Source organism: Myodes glareolus, chromosome 12, assembly GCF_982192425.1.
Source record: "Myodes glareolus chromosome 12, mMyoGla1.1, whole genome shotgun sequence".
Taxonomy (NCBI): Eukaryota; Metazoa; Chordata; class Mammalia; order Rodentia; family Cricetidae; genus Myodes; species Myodes glareolus.
In genome coordinates, this window is record NC_142037.1 from 72,380,318 (window position 1) to 72,393,102 (window position 12,785).

A 12,785-nucleotide genomic window follows, 5' to 3' on the forward strand; every position below is an offset into this window, starting at 1 on the left:
TGTGGTGGGGATAAGGGGAGATGGGGGGAGAAAAGGGAGAAGGGGAGGATGGGGAGAGCTTGAAGGAATGGGATGGTTGGGATGAAGGAGGGATGGATGTGTGAGCAGGGAAGTATATATCTTAATTAGGAGAGCCATTTTAGGGTTGGCAAGAGACCTGATTGTAGAGGGGTTCCCAGGTCTAAGGAGAGGTCCCCAGCTTGTTCCTTGAGCAGCAGAGGAAAGGGTGCCTGAACTGGCTTCTCCTATAGCCACACCAATGAATATCTTTGCATATTACCATAGAACCTTCATCTGGTGATGGATGGAGATAGAGACAGAGACCCACATTGGAGCACTGGACTGAGCTCCCAAGGTCCTAACGAGGAGCAGAAGGAGGGAGAACATGAGCAAGGAAGTCAGGACCGTGAGAGGTATGTTCACCCACTGAGACGGTGGAACAGATCTAATGGGAGATCACCAAGACCAGTTGGAATGGGACAGCTGGAGCATGTGATCAAACCGGCCTTTCTGAATGTGGCGGACGATGGAGGCTGACTGAAAAGTCAAGGACAATGACGCTGGACTTTGATTCTACTGCATGTACTGGCTTTTTGGGAGCCTTGTCTGTTTGGATGCTCACCTTCCTGGACCTGGGGGGAACGAGGAGGACCTTGGACTTACCATAGGGTAGGGAACCCTTTCTGCTCTTTGACCTGGAGAAGGAGAGGGAGGAGGAGTGGGGGAAGGGGAGGGGAGGAAAGTGGGAGGAGGTGGAAATTTTTAATAAAAGAAATGAAAGAAAAAAAATTCACTGCAAAGAAAGTATAGGGTGTGAAAGAATTTACTTAAAATTGATACAAGTCAAACGTTCTTCTAAGTACTTGTGTTTATATCTATAAATAAATGATATTTTCAGTTTTAATAAAATATATTTCTCTCTGCAGTAAAAGGCATCAAGACACAAGTCCTTAAAATATCCAGTCATAGTTCAGGAAATAAGTGTAAGACTGGAAGATCGAATATGTTTCTTGCTTTAAGATCTTCAGTTTTATCTTTTTGTTATTAATCCTGAAATAATTTCAGACCCACTACCTTCCCTTCTTAATCAATTTTGTGTCTGCTTTTGTTTTTTAAGTGCATGAAGTTGATTTTGTACTGTCTATATATCTTTTGGATGTCTTCCACAAGAGTGTGGTTAGCCTGCCAAGCACCAAATACTGAAAGATAATTTATTCTTCCACTCCCATGAACTGTTTATTGACAACAGCTCCTCAGCTAATGATGGGACTTAGTGTTGAGCTTCCCTTTTCATTTTGGAGAATTTTCCTGTTTAATACAAATGAGCTTGCCTTTTAATACAGTCTACTACCACTATGAGTTCATTTCTGCATCTTTCCTGCCTTGTCAGGGAAGCATGGATGCCTTGGATTCATTCAACCCCTCACAAGGTTTGAGGATCATTGTTGAAATCACTGACACCTCTTTCTCAAGAAACCATTAACTACCAGTATTTCCCCACAGAGAGCATCCCTACTCATTCACTGATAAGATATTGATAGGGTCCAGGTTTATGCAGGCAACTTCAATACAGTGAGTTCACAAAATCAATAATCACATCACTTCCAGAATATGTCATTTTTCAGAACTATTCCTTATGTTCCAGCTCTTATATTCATCCTATCCTGTGGTTTTTGAAAGTCGGAGGGACATATCCTGGTAATAAACGAGGTAATAAACGAAAGATTAATCACAATGAGTCACAGGGAAAAGTGACTGAAATGAACTATATATGTGTATCAAGCTGTCAAACATAAATAAAAGAAAATATGATGCAGTAAAACCATGATTTTCTGTGCTCCACTCTTCAATCAATGAATTGAGCTGGTTAATATTTGGGATATTAATGCCATTATTAGTTAATGTCACTGGTTTTTGCTATGTCATAAACACGCTGTTCCTTGTTTATATCCTTATTGAAAAACCTATATATCTTTATTAGTGAAAATTTTCCAATCTTGCTTATTTATTTACTTATTTATCTATCTATCTGTCTATTTGCTATTTTCTCTCACTGCTGTTGTTTAGGACATTTTCATTCTGTTTCTACAAGTTTCTAATCAAACTTCATAAGGTTTTTCTTTAGTCTGAGCTTTTTTCCTTTTTTTCTGTTTGAAAAGGATGCCATGTATAAACAGCTTTCAAAAATTTTAATAAATTCTAATCATATTTTCACACTATTCTTTTTTCTTTCTTTCTTGATAGATTGTATTGAATGAAGTCTGAGTATTGAAGCATTATAGGGTAACATGACTAAGTTTTATTCTTTTTTGACACAGGGTTTCTCTGTAGCTTTGGAGTCTGTTCTGAAACTAGCTCTTATAGACCAAATTGGCCTCAAACTCACAGAGATCTGCCTGCCTCTGCCTCCTGAGAGCTGGGATTAAGTGCTTGCGCCACCATCGACTGGCTACATGATTAAATCTTACCAGAAGAAATGGAACATGTTAGCACCATTTTTGTATAATTTCATTATATTCTCATTTTGTTATCTTTTATGTGTTGAAATTTGGCAAACAAATGTAAATTTTTAAAATATTTTAACACAAATAAATAAAACACAAGTCATTAAGGAATCTGATATAAATGTTAGTGGGAACTTCTTTGCCTCTTTTCTTTCTTCAAAGAACTTTCCTGATAATTCTGAAAACACATTAAAGAGAACACATGTTGCAGCATTTTGTAATTGACAGTGGTAGCTTAATATATCACTGACTTAAGAGGATACCCTTTCCACATAAGATGAAGCTATTACAAAGCCCGACTCTCACAGGCCCTCTGGACTGTGATGTTACACGCTTTCCTTCATGGTTATTTGTCATCCTTTTGCTTGTCTTTGTGACTCATTCCCTGGGAAACGTGCTTTCTTTCTTCACATGCTTCATGTAATCACAGACCTGCTGCCGAAGTGAATGAAGAGCCTTTCTTCCAGATGATTAATGAAAAGCTGTAAATTCTTTTATTCACCGATAAAAAGGAACAGATGCTTTACATCCTGTGGCATCAAAACATTAGTACAAACCTTTGGCTCAAAAAGAAAAAAAAAACTTGACTATTTAACAAACATGACTCACCCAGGAGCATATGCTGCGGTATTTATAGATACCAAAACAGACTCAAGTTTGACAAGTATACCGTTATTCTTCTGTGTTTCTATATTGAAGAAATATCTTTGAAGAAAATTACAAAGAGAAAGTTAACAAAACAAATACAAATCATTCATTTCTCCATGTCTATGAGAAATATAATCCACATAGTTCTCACAGTCAAATAACATTTAATTGTTAGAAAAACACCAAAGATCACATATCAAAAAGTTATGATCACCTACTTAGGATTTCCTGAAGTTCAGTAAGTGACAATAATTTTGATAAGAGTTTTCGATAAACATGCACAAACTGTTTCTTAGAGAAAAATAGAATTAGAATCTAATTTCTAAAATATGAACTTATAAGAAATATAAACAGTAAGACTCTATTTAGCTAGTATTCCTGGTAAGTTAGAAAAGTTATTCAACATTATGCTTATTCTCTATTAGGGTAAAAATTCAAATTGATCATGCAGATATCTGTGAGTCTGAGGCCAGCCTGGTCTACAAAGTGAGTCCCATGTTAGCCAGGACTGTTTCACAGAGAAACCCTGTCTCAAAAAAAAAAAAAAAAAACAAAAACAAAAACTAAAATCAAATTGAATGTAGTATCTTCTTAGTAGAAGACAGAAAGCTAAGTTATTGCCAGGACTTCACGTACTGCACAAAAACTACCGCTGAGCTCTTTCACTGCCTTAAGATTTTTGTTTTGAAACAAAATGTATGCTTCATCTCTTCTTAGGAATTTTTAATGATTGCCTTAGAACCGAAATCTTGTAATTAACCTATGAAATAATTAAAATATGCTATATGGCATCAACTTTACTTTTCTGAATGCTGTGGCTGAACTCAAGGCCAGAAACCAACATCTGTATCATCACCAAAGATTTATAGCACTACTGTTCGGGGATCTATTTCACCCCTGATAGACATGCAAAAGACACAAGTTAACAGAAGAAAAAGTTTCATATTGTGTTTGAGAAATAGCTAACAAAATATTTAAATAAATAACCTGCTACCATAGGGTTCCTTATGAGGATCTTCAGCATCAGACACCCTCCAAAGTTTGTGATCTTATTTATTTATTTATTTATTTAGAGACAGGGTTTCTCTGTAGCTTTGGATCCTGTGCTAGAACATGCTCTTGAAGACCAGGCTGAACTCGAACTCAAAGATATCTGCCTGCCTCTGCTTCCGGAGTGCTGGGATTAAACCTGGGATCAAACCACCACCACCTGGCGAGTTTGTGATCTTGAATGATTATCTTAACCATTATTAACAGTATCAGGTTCAATGGTGAATCTGAGATGGAAAACCCCATGTGTCACCTGGTAATAACAGTGTATTAGAGAAGAATATATTACTTCTGCTGATAGAAGCCTATAATTAAGGTTTGTGATGTGTATCTTTTTAAGTGTTTTGCCTGGATTTCAGTATTTTAAGCAGAAATAAAAAAGAAATTGAGCCTTATTTGTTACAACAATGTTAATAGTTTAAGTGAAAATTTCATTAAGTCTCTCACAATAAAATATAACTTTTAGATTTTGAAAAACAAAGCTAAAATTGCTTTGGATACTTTATGAATTTTTTAATAATTAAATATTTTAATCAAAATTTTAACACTTTTAATTTTATAAAAATAAAAAAATGTACTTGTCTATTGCAAGTATTAATTCCCTTTGGATATTTTATATAGTTCCTATTTTACAATTTAAATTTATAATTATTGCTTTCCCCCCCAATATATTCCCAGATATATTCACAACATTGTTTATAGAAAGATAAATTCTGGTTGGGTTAAAGCTTATGTGTAAATGTCTTGCCATAAAAGCATGAGATTCAGGTGCAATGATAGTGTATGCCTGCAATCCCAGCATTTCTACAGTGAGGTGGGAGGTAGGCATAACAGATTCCTGGAAGAATTAAAACCAGCTAGCCAGTCACTCATAGTGATAAAACAAGAGAAACTACCTTAAATAAAGTGGAAAATGATGATCCGTACTGGATTTTTCTTCTGACTTCTCACATGTGTTATGGCATGTTCATGTCCCTCTCATAACACACACACACACAAACACACACATACACACACATACACACACAAACACACACACACATTAAATAATGACAATTATTTTGAAAATGTTCAAAAGCAAACTTGGAACTGGTTTAAAGTTATCATCTTCCTAATTACTTTCATGTGTAAGCACAGCTCTATTAAACATTAAGGGGACACAACACAAAAGCAAAAGGGACTTTTATGAGTAGCTAAGATTTTTGTGTTTTAAACTTGATGAGATGAACTAAAATAAAGATTGAGATAATAGGTTGACTCTATCTCAGATGCTTTTATCAAAAAAAAAAAAATGAAAGGAGAGGTCGTCTTTAATACCACAGGTCACTCAAGATCTTTTATAAATGATTTATCTCATGTATAATATTTAAATTGCCATAAATTAAATTCTTTTTTCTATCATAATTTTTTTTAAAGTAAATTTTATTAAATTATAAAAGTTTCCATTTCCGCCCCTCTTCCCAACACCCTCTCACTCCCCCCCACTCCCTCTCCTCCTCCCTCTTCGTCCCTTGAATTTGTATTTAAAATGTTTTTAACTTTCTATAAAGCAAAAGAAAAAAAAGCTTGGTTTTTGTGTTGTTTTAAACTCAGCCCTTTTGCAGATTTGAGCAGAACACTTTGCTGTCTTCTTCCTTTTCCTCCTGGATTTTAAAGCTTTGTCCCTTTATTATGACTACAGCGGCTGAGAAGGTAGGCACCAGCAGAGCTTGCAGCTTATGTGGACAACACGCAGCTAGCCTTTGCCCATTAATCCCTTACACCTCGAAGATGACAACCCACAGCTTACTTACAAGTTAGTAGACTGCACCTCAAGGATCCTCTGGTTTCTGAAACAAACATTTTATTGTTACCTGAGATTTTCAAAAAGGACCTGAAATAAAATATGTTTTTTTTTTTCAAAAAAACTTTCCACAAGAGATGGAGTCTGAAAAATTCTTTCTTCATTGTATTTGATATTTTCTTATTGTAAAGATGTCACTTGCGCACTGAAGATATGATAACAAAAAATGCTTTGACAAAACTGACTATCCTGTGCAGAAACATTGCTACAGGCCATGTTTAGCTTCCTTTGAACTCAGAATTAATTGCCCAATCAATAACACGTCACCACATTGTCATTTCACTAAACTTCAAGACAGAAAGACTGATTATCAGGAAGTTGTTTTGAAGCCAGAAGGTCAAGGTCTTTTGTAATTACTTCCCTTTAGGTTTCTATTCCTCCAGTGGAGTGGGATCGGGGGAGGTTAAAGAATGTCTATGTGTGCTGTCTTTAATGTGGAATCAACAGAAAAGGGTATTATAAGTACTGAAAGGGCAGTGAGATATTAGCAAGGCAGCAGGAAATTGCTTCGCGAACTATGACCTTGTTCCAAAACCAAGCCTAATTCCATCCTGATACAGCTCAAGATAGGGATTTGGACATTACCTCATTTTAAATCCTTAAGGCATTAGATGTTAAGTCTTGTGCCTTTCGTAAATATCATCCTGAAACTTCATTTTGGGAATTTATAAGTTCATGTAGGAACATCTATATGTGTAATCGTCATTTGTAGATTGTTGCATATTGGCATTAAATTTTCAGTCCCCAGGACCATCACATCCTTATTTCAGTGTGTGTTTTAACATAGGGTGGTGCCACTCATATGATAGCTAGAGAGAAAAATTTAGTTTAGAATTCAGTTCTTTAAGTTTTTATAACAACACACATAGTAGCAACCTCCTTAAAATATTCAACCTGAATTTTCTGATAACCGACCCTCATGTAAATAATCAATAATAAACTGATAGGGACCAGAAACCCTTCTCACTCAGTAATCGTTGCACCTGTAAAGAGTGCTATTGCTGACCTTGTGCTTTCGTGTATTTCCTATGGACATTTATTTGTCTTGTGTCTTTTGAACTTTTGTTTATTTCTGCACATCCATGCATACAGACAACGTGGCAGAAAGTAAAGTCTTTTTAAATGATAACTGAACTGATTCAAAAGATTGAATGTTAAAGTAACTTAAAATATATAACAGCCTAATTTTCATTTTTGTTTTCCTTTTGAGTGCATCATAGGGCAATGTTAGATTCTGCCTTCAGTGATACGTATCTACCTGTTACTCAAATGTCAGTCTTAAGGATGAGTAGAGCTTTAGGATTGCAACTCTTGTGAGTTGTCACCCACACTTGTGGAGATGAAGGTGTTGTTTTCAGGCACTTTGTAGTTTAAATAACTTTCACACATCATTTTGTGAGAACCCCTCCCCCTCCTCAAAAAAAAAACTGCACACATCCCTACCATGTTGGACTTTGGTGCAGTTGTTACTTTGATCTATATTGGTGAATAAATGTGTGTGTTGAATCAACACAGAAAAAGAGAAAAAGTCTATCACACAAAGTGCTTGTGCGTGTGTGTGTGTGTGTGTGTGTGTGTGTGTGTGTGTGTATGTGTGTACGCACGTGCATTTGTGAGAAGACAGAAGCTATCATTGGGTGTATTTCTTGATATAGACAGGTATTATTTACTTTACTTCCTTGCTGAGACAGTTTCTCTTAATGTACCCAGGGCTTGCCTTATATAGTTAACTTAGCTAGCCAGCTTGCCCCTGTTCTTCTCTGTCTTCATTTCCCAAACACTGGGCTATTGGGTGATCCCCCATGATGATGGCCAGGTTTTGTGTGTGTGTTTTATCTGAACTCTGGTCCTCATGCTTGTGTAAGGCCTATGTCATGAGAAATCTACACAGCTCAGCATACTAAAAGCTTTATTTTTAGAGTATACTACCCTTAATTCTTTGACATTTTCATGTATATGTATCTTCCTAACCACTTCTTTTTTCCCTCACAGCTACTATGACTGATTCTAGACACTCTCTTTAATCATCTCTTTTTGGTGTTTTTGTTGTTGTTGTTTGCTTGTTTGTTTGTGTGTTTGTTTTACAATCCCACTGCATCCAATTAGTGCAGCCATTATCTCCTTGGGTGTTTTATCATCTAATAGAATATGACCATTCTAGCATTGGTTAGTCCTTAAAAGAAAAGAGGATTTTTTTCTTCAACCCTCAACTGACTATAAATACAGTTCCTTAGGTAGAGGGAAGGAATAGTGAGCTCCTCTTCCACCTGTGCAACAATATTAACTGCCTTGATCTTCTACAAGCAAACTAGGTCAAAATGAGTTCAGGATCCAGGTTTCTGTTTTTGTTACTGTTTTGATTTTTGCTTTCATTCTTTTTGGAAAATTACCTAAAAATGAAATTGAATGTATAAGAATATAGATAGAATTGTTTGAGTGTAAGAGACATTTATAAACTTGTACCTTATACTTGAAGCATACCTATGTTTGATGGCCAGAATCCTCAGGATATATGGCCCCCAGACTGTTTTGGAGAGGACCACAATAAGTGATTATGGATTATAAAATGCCAACCTATATGAAGATATATAAATGAGCATATATCATCTATTAGAAAAAACCTGATAGAACTAGCATTCCATGGTGAAAGTGACTCTATACAAAAGCAGATACACTTGTCTTCTATAACATATCCAATGAGATAACAAATGGAAAGTTTTTGACTACTGTTGTAGAGATTTGACAAAGCAACTATTAATCTTAGCATAACAAAGAAATCATTCCACATAGATTTATGTAATGAATCAATGAATTTTAATACAAGAACATGGATTACCCAAAAGCAGTTGTATCAGCAAAGCCCCACTGTAACATGACAGGCTCAGAAACAAGAACCCTGGTCCTTTCTGAACATGGTGTGACTCCCCTGAATCTTCTTTCATCAGTAATTATTTAATGCTTATATAAACTTTATAATCACTGGGGTATTGTTATCCTCCTTACTGTCTGCAAGATAATCTTTAAATCCAGAAGAAACAGCTCTATCACAGAGACAGATTAGATTGGTAATTAGATGCAAATGGACTAATCTAAATGCTTTAGGAGCTAGGAGTCCCACATTTTATATTTTTCCTTTTTAAAAAAAATGAAAATGGTTTATTCTCTTATACCACACTTATCAACCACAGATTCTTCTCCTTCCACTTCTGCTAGGTCTCTCCAACCTTCCCTCCCGTCCAGACATACTTGTCCTCCATTTCCTCCTCAGAAAAGACCAGGCCTCCAAGAGACCACAGAAAACATGGCAAAACAAGATACTCTAACACAAGGCAAAAGCTTTCACATAATTGTTGAAATATGGTGTAGGACGTTCTTCTTTTTGTGTGTTGCTTTCATTGGTTAATGAATAAAGAAACTGTCTTGGCCTAATTGATAGATATCTCCAAGTGGAAAAAGGAGGTTAAGATACTAATGGCCCATGTAAATTCTCATCAAAAGGTGATTTCAGCTGAGGGGGAGCTCATTGATCAAAAAGATAAGATGACCCTTTCTGTGAACAGTTAGTCTCTCCCCCAAGCATTTTTGTTCATTACCCACAAATGAAGTTGCCATAGTGGCTGAGATAGGGATTATGCATGGATTCAACAACATGGTCTTTCACTCAAGGATGACCTGGCTATAGTTGCTGCTGAGTGCCAGATATGCCAACAGAGACCAACCCTGAGCAAAGATATAGCATCATTACCCAGGGTGACCAGCCAGCAAACTTGTGACAGGTTGACTACACTGGATTACTTCCTCCATGAAAGGGACAACTCTTTGTCCTTACTGAGGTAAATATTTATTCTGGTATGGATTTGCCCTTCCAACATGTAATGCTTCTGCCCAAACCACCATCAATGGAGTTACTGAAGGTATTATCCAGCAACATATTATTCCACACAGTTGTGCTTCTGGCTACGGAACTCACTTCACCTTCCAGATGTGCTACAGTGAATCCATGATCACAGTATCTATTGATCTAACCATTTACCCTACCATACTGAAGCAGTCAACCTGATAAATATTAGAAAGGTCTTTTCAAGACACAGGTACAATACCATTTAGGTGGTAGCAGCCTGGAGGGCTAGGGCAAGGTTCTCTAGAAGGCAGTTGTATCAGCATCCAATGTATGGTACTGTTTCTCGACAACCAAGATTTATGGATCCAGGAATCAAGGGGTGAAAAGGGGACTAGTTCTAATCACCCTTAGTGACTCACTAGGGAAATGTTTGCTTGCTGTTCTGTTGCCCTAGAAGTTTTTATTACAGAGGTGGGAGTGTTCTTTCCAAGAGTCATGATAAACATTCCATGTAACTAGAAGCTCAAACTTTACCCTGTTTACTTCATACTTCTCATGCCCTTACACCAACAGATTAAGAGATAATAACAGTGTTAGGAGAAGTAATTGATCTAGATTATCATGGAAATTGGATTGCTTATCCACAGAGGAGGTACAAAAAGATTATGTCCAGAGTGCAGCAGATCCTTTAGGACATCTCTTGGTGTTACCATGTCCAATGATTACTGCCAATGGGAAACTCTAATAGCCTGATGCAAGCAGGATGACAAAAGGTACAGATACATGAGAAACGACGGTGTGGGCCACTTTTCCAATAAGAGAGCCAAAATCTTCTGAGGTGCTTGCAGAGGGGGGAAGAAATACATAAATGGGCAGTAGATGAGGTAGTTATAACTATCATCTAAGGCTATGTGACCAGTTACAGAAATAAGGATTACAATTTACATCAGTGCTTCTGTGATATTTTGTTAAAAATTCATTTCTTCAGATATTTTTGTTTTCTTTTAATTTATATATCATATTTTATAACATCAGTTAAGAGAATATTAAAATATGTCCCTTATGGGACATTGCCAGCTATTCTAATTTTGTAATACATTTATGACTGCAAGGGAAATAGTTACATCATGTTAAGTGTAATTATGATCTGGGCAAATATATAATGCTTTTGTTATATGTGAGATAGTTGTGTTTGGGAATATTCTTGTTACCTGGTTATTGTTTTCATTTGGAAATTAATCATGACCTGAGGAGATATGATTGTGTGTCAAGTTGACACCAGATGAATTGTGATGGCTATTCTTGGCTGTCAACTTGACTATATCTGGAATGACTTACAATCCACAAATGGAGGGCACACCTGTGAGAGATTTTCTGGTAGGTTTGAAGGTGGTAACTTCACATGCAGGCCTTTGAGATAGTAAGGCTCACTTCTGATTTTGATCTTGAGGCTGGAAGACACACTTTTAATCTGGTCACACCTGTTATTGGAAGGCTATATATGGCTGGAGAGAGGTTCTTATGTGGTTTGAGCTCACTGTAGAAGTAAGGGTGACTATGTCATCCTGATACATATCCTGTTACTCCCATAGTTCTAGTATTCCAGACATGTTACTTCAAACTCAGTCCATTTGTCTATCTATTTGCTTGTAGAAGGAGCGGCGGGCTGCATTCCCACCCAGCTCATGCATGGCTAGCTTTACACCCGAAATAACAGCACACAAATTGTATTCTTATAAACACTGCTTGACCCATTAGTTCCAGCCCCTTATTGGCTAACTCTCACATCTTGATTAACCCATTTCTATTAATGTGTGTAGCAACACGAAGTGGTGGCTTACCAGGAAGGCTCTTAACCTGCGTCCATCTTAGAGAGGAGAACTACAGCATCTGCCTCACTGACTTCTTCCTCCCAGCATTCTGTTCTGTCTTCCACGCCTACCTATGTTCTGACCTATCAGGCCAAGCAGTCTCTTTATTAATCAATGAAAATAACACATAGAAAGACACACCTACATCAATTGCTATATTTGAAATTCTACTTTTTAGAGTTGTTCTTTGATTCCTAAACTTCAAAAGTCCTTTCATTTTATCTTGTTAGCTTAAAACTAAGTGTACTGAAGTTGGGTACTGTACAGAGAAAAGGTGCATATTCATCTCCAAGTTCAGAGGGCCTGACATCTAAGACTTAACCATCCCACTGTTTGTGCTTTTCTTCAGCACCTCCTGTTGTGTTCTATCATGATGACAGAAACATGGTACCAAGTGAAATTAGAGATGCCAGGAGAGGAAGCCAGAAACAAAGGAAATTGGAGGCTTGCTCTTTTATAGTTACCCACTCTTTAAATTTTTTTGAGGTATCCAAAGTTCAGTCCACCAAGTCAGTAGGTCTCCCAAGACAAGCACTGTCTTCCAGTAGGCACTCTGTTCTGTTAACTTCCATCACCAGTTCATTACACATCATTGAGGTCTAAGCATTCAAATCAAGATGCCCGGGGTACAAAATATATTCACTATATACCAACAATCATAAATAATGTATGATAACTTTACATTTACTTTTTTTAAATATCTGAGTTTAGGAATTGCAGTAACACTAAATGGTAGACACAGCTGCTCAAGGAGAACACTGATAAAAATGGGGTTTCCACTCACATGCGGCTGTAAAGGCTTATCATCAATGTGAATGAAAAGAGGAGTGAAATACAAAACATAAAAATAATCAAAAATCAAAAGATTAACTTTATCCTCTCATTTTGATCTTCTTACTCCCTAATTATGCATTCGTATAAATTGATCCTTATAAAAGCTTCACATTACTATTTGTTTTCTTTTAATACCATGGAGGAAGATTTTCTGTAGAACTCTAAAATTTACCTTCTGGTGATGTCAGTAAGTA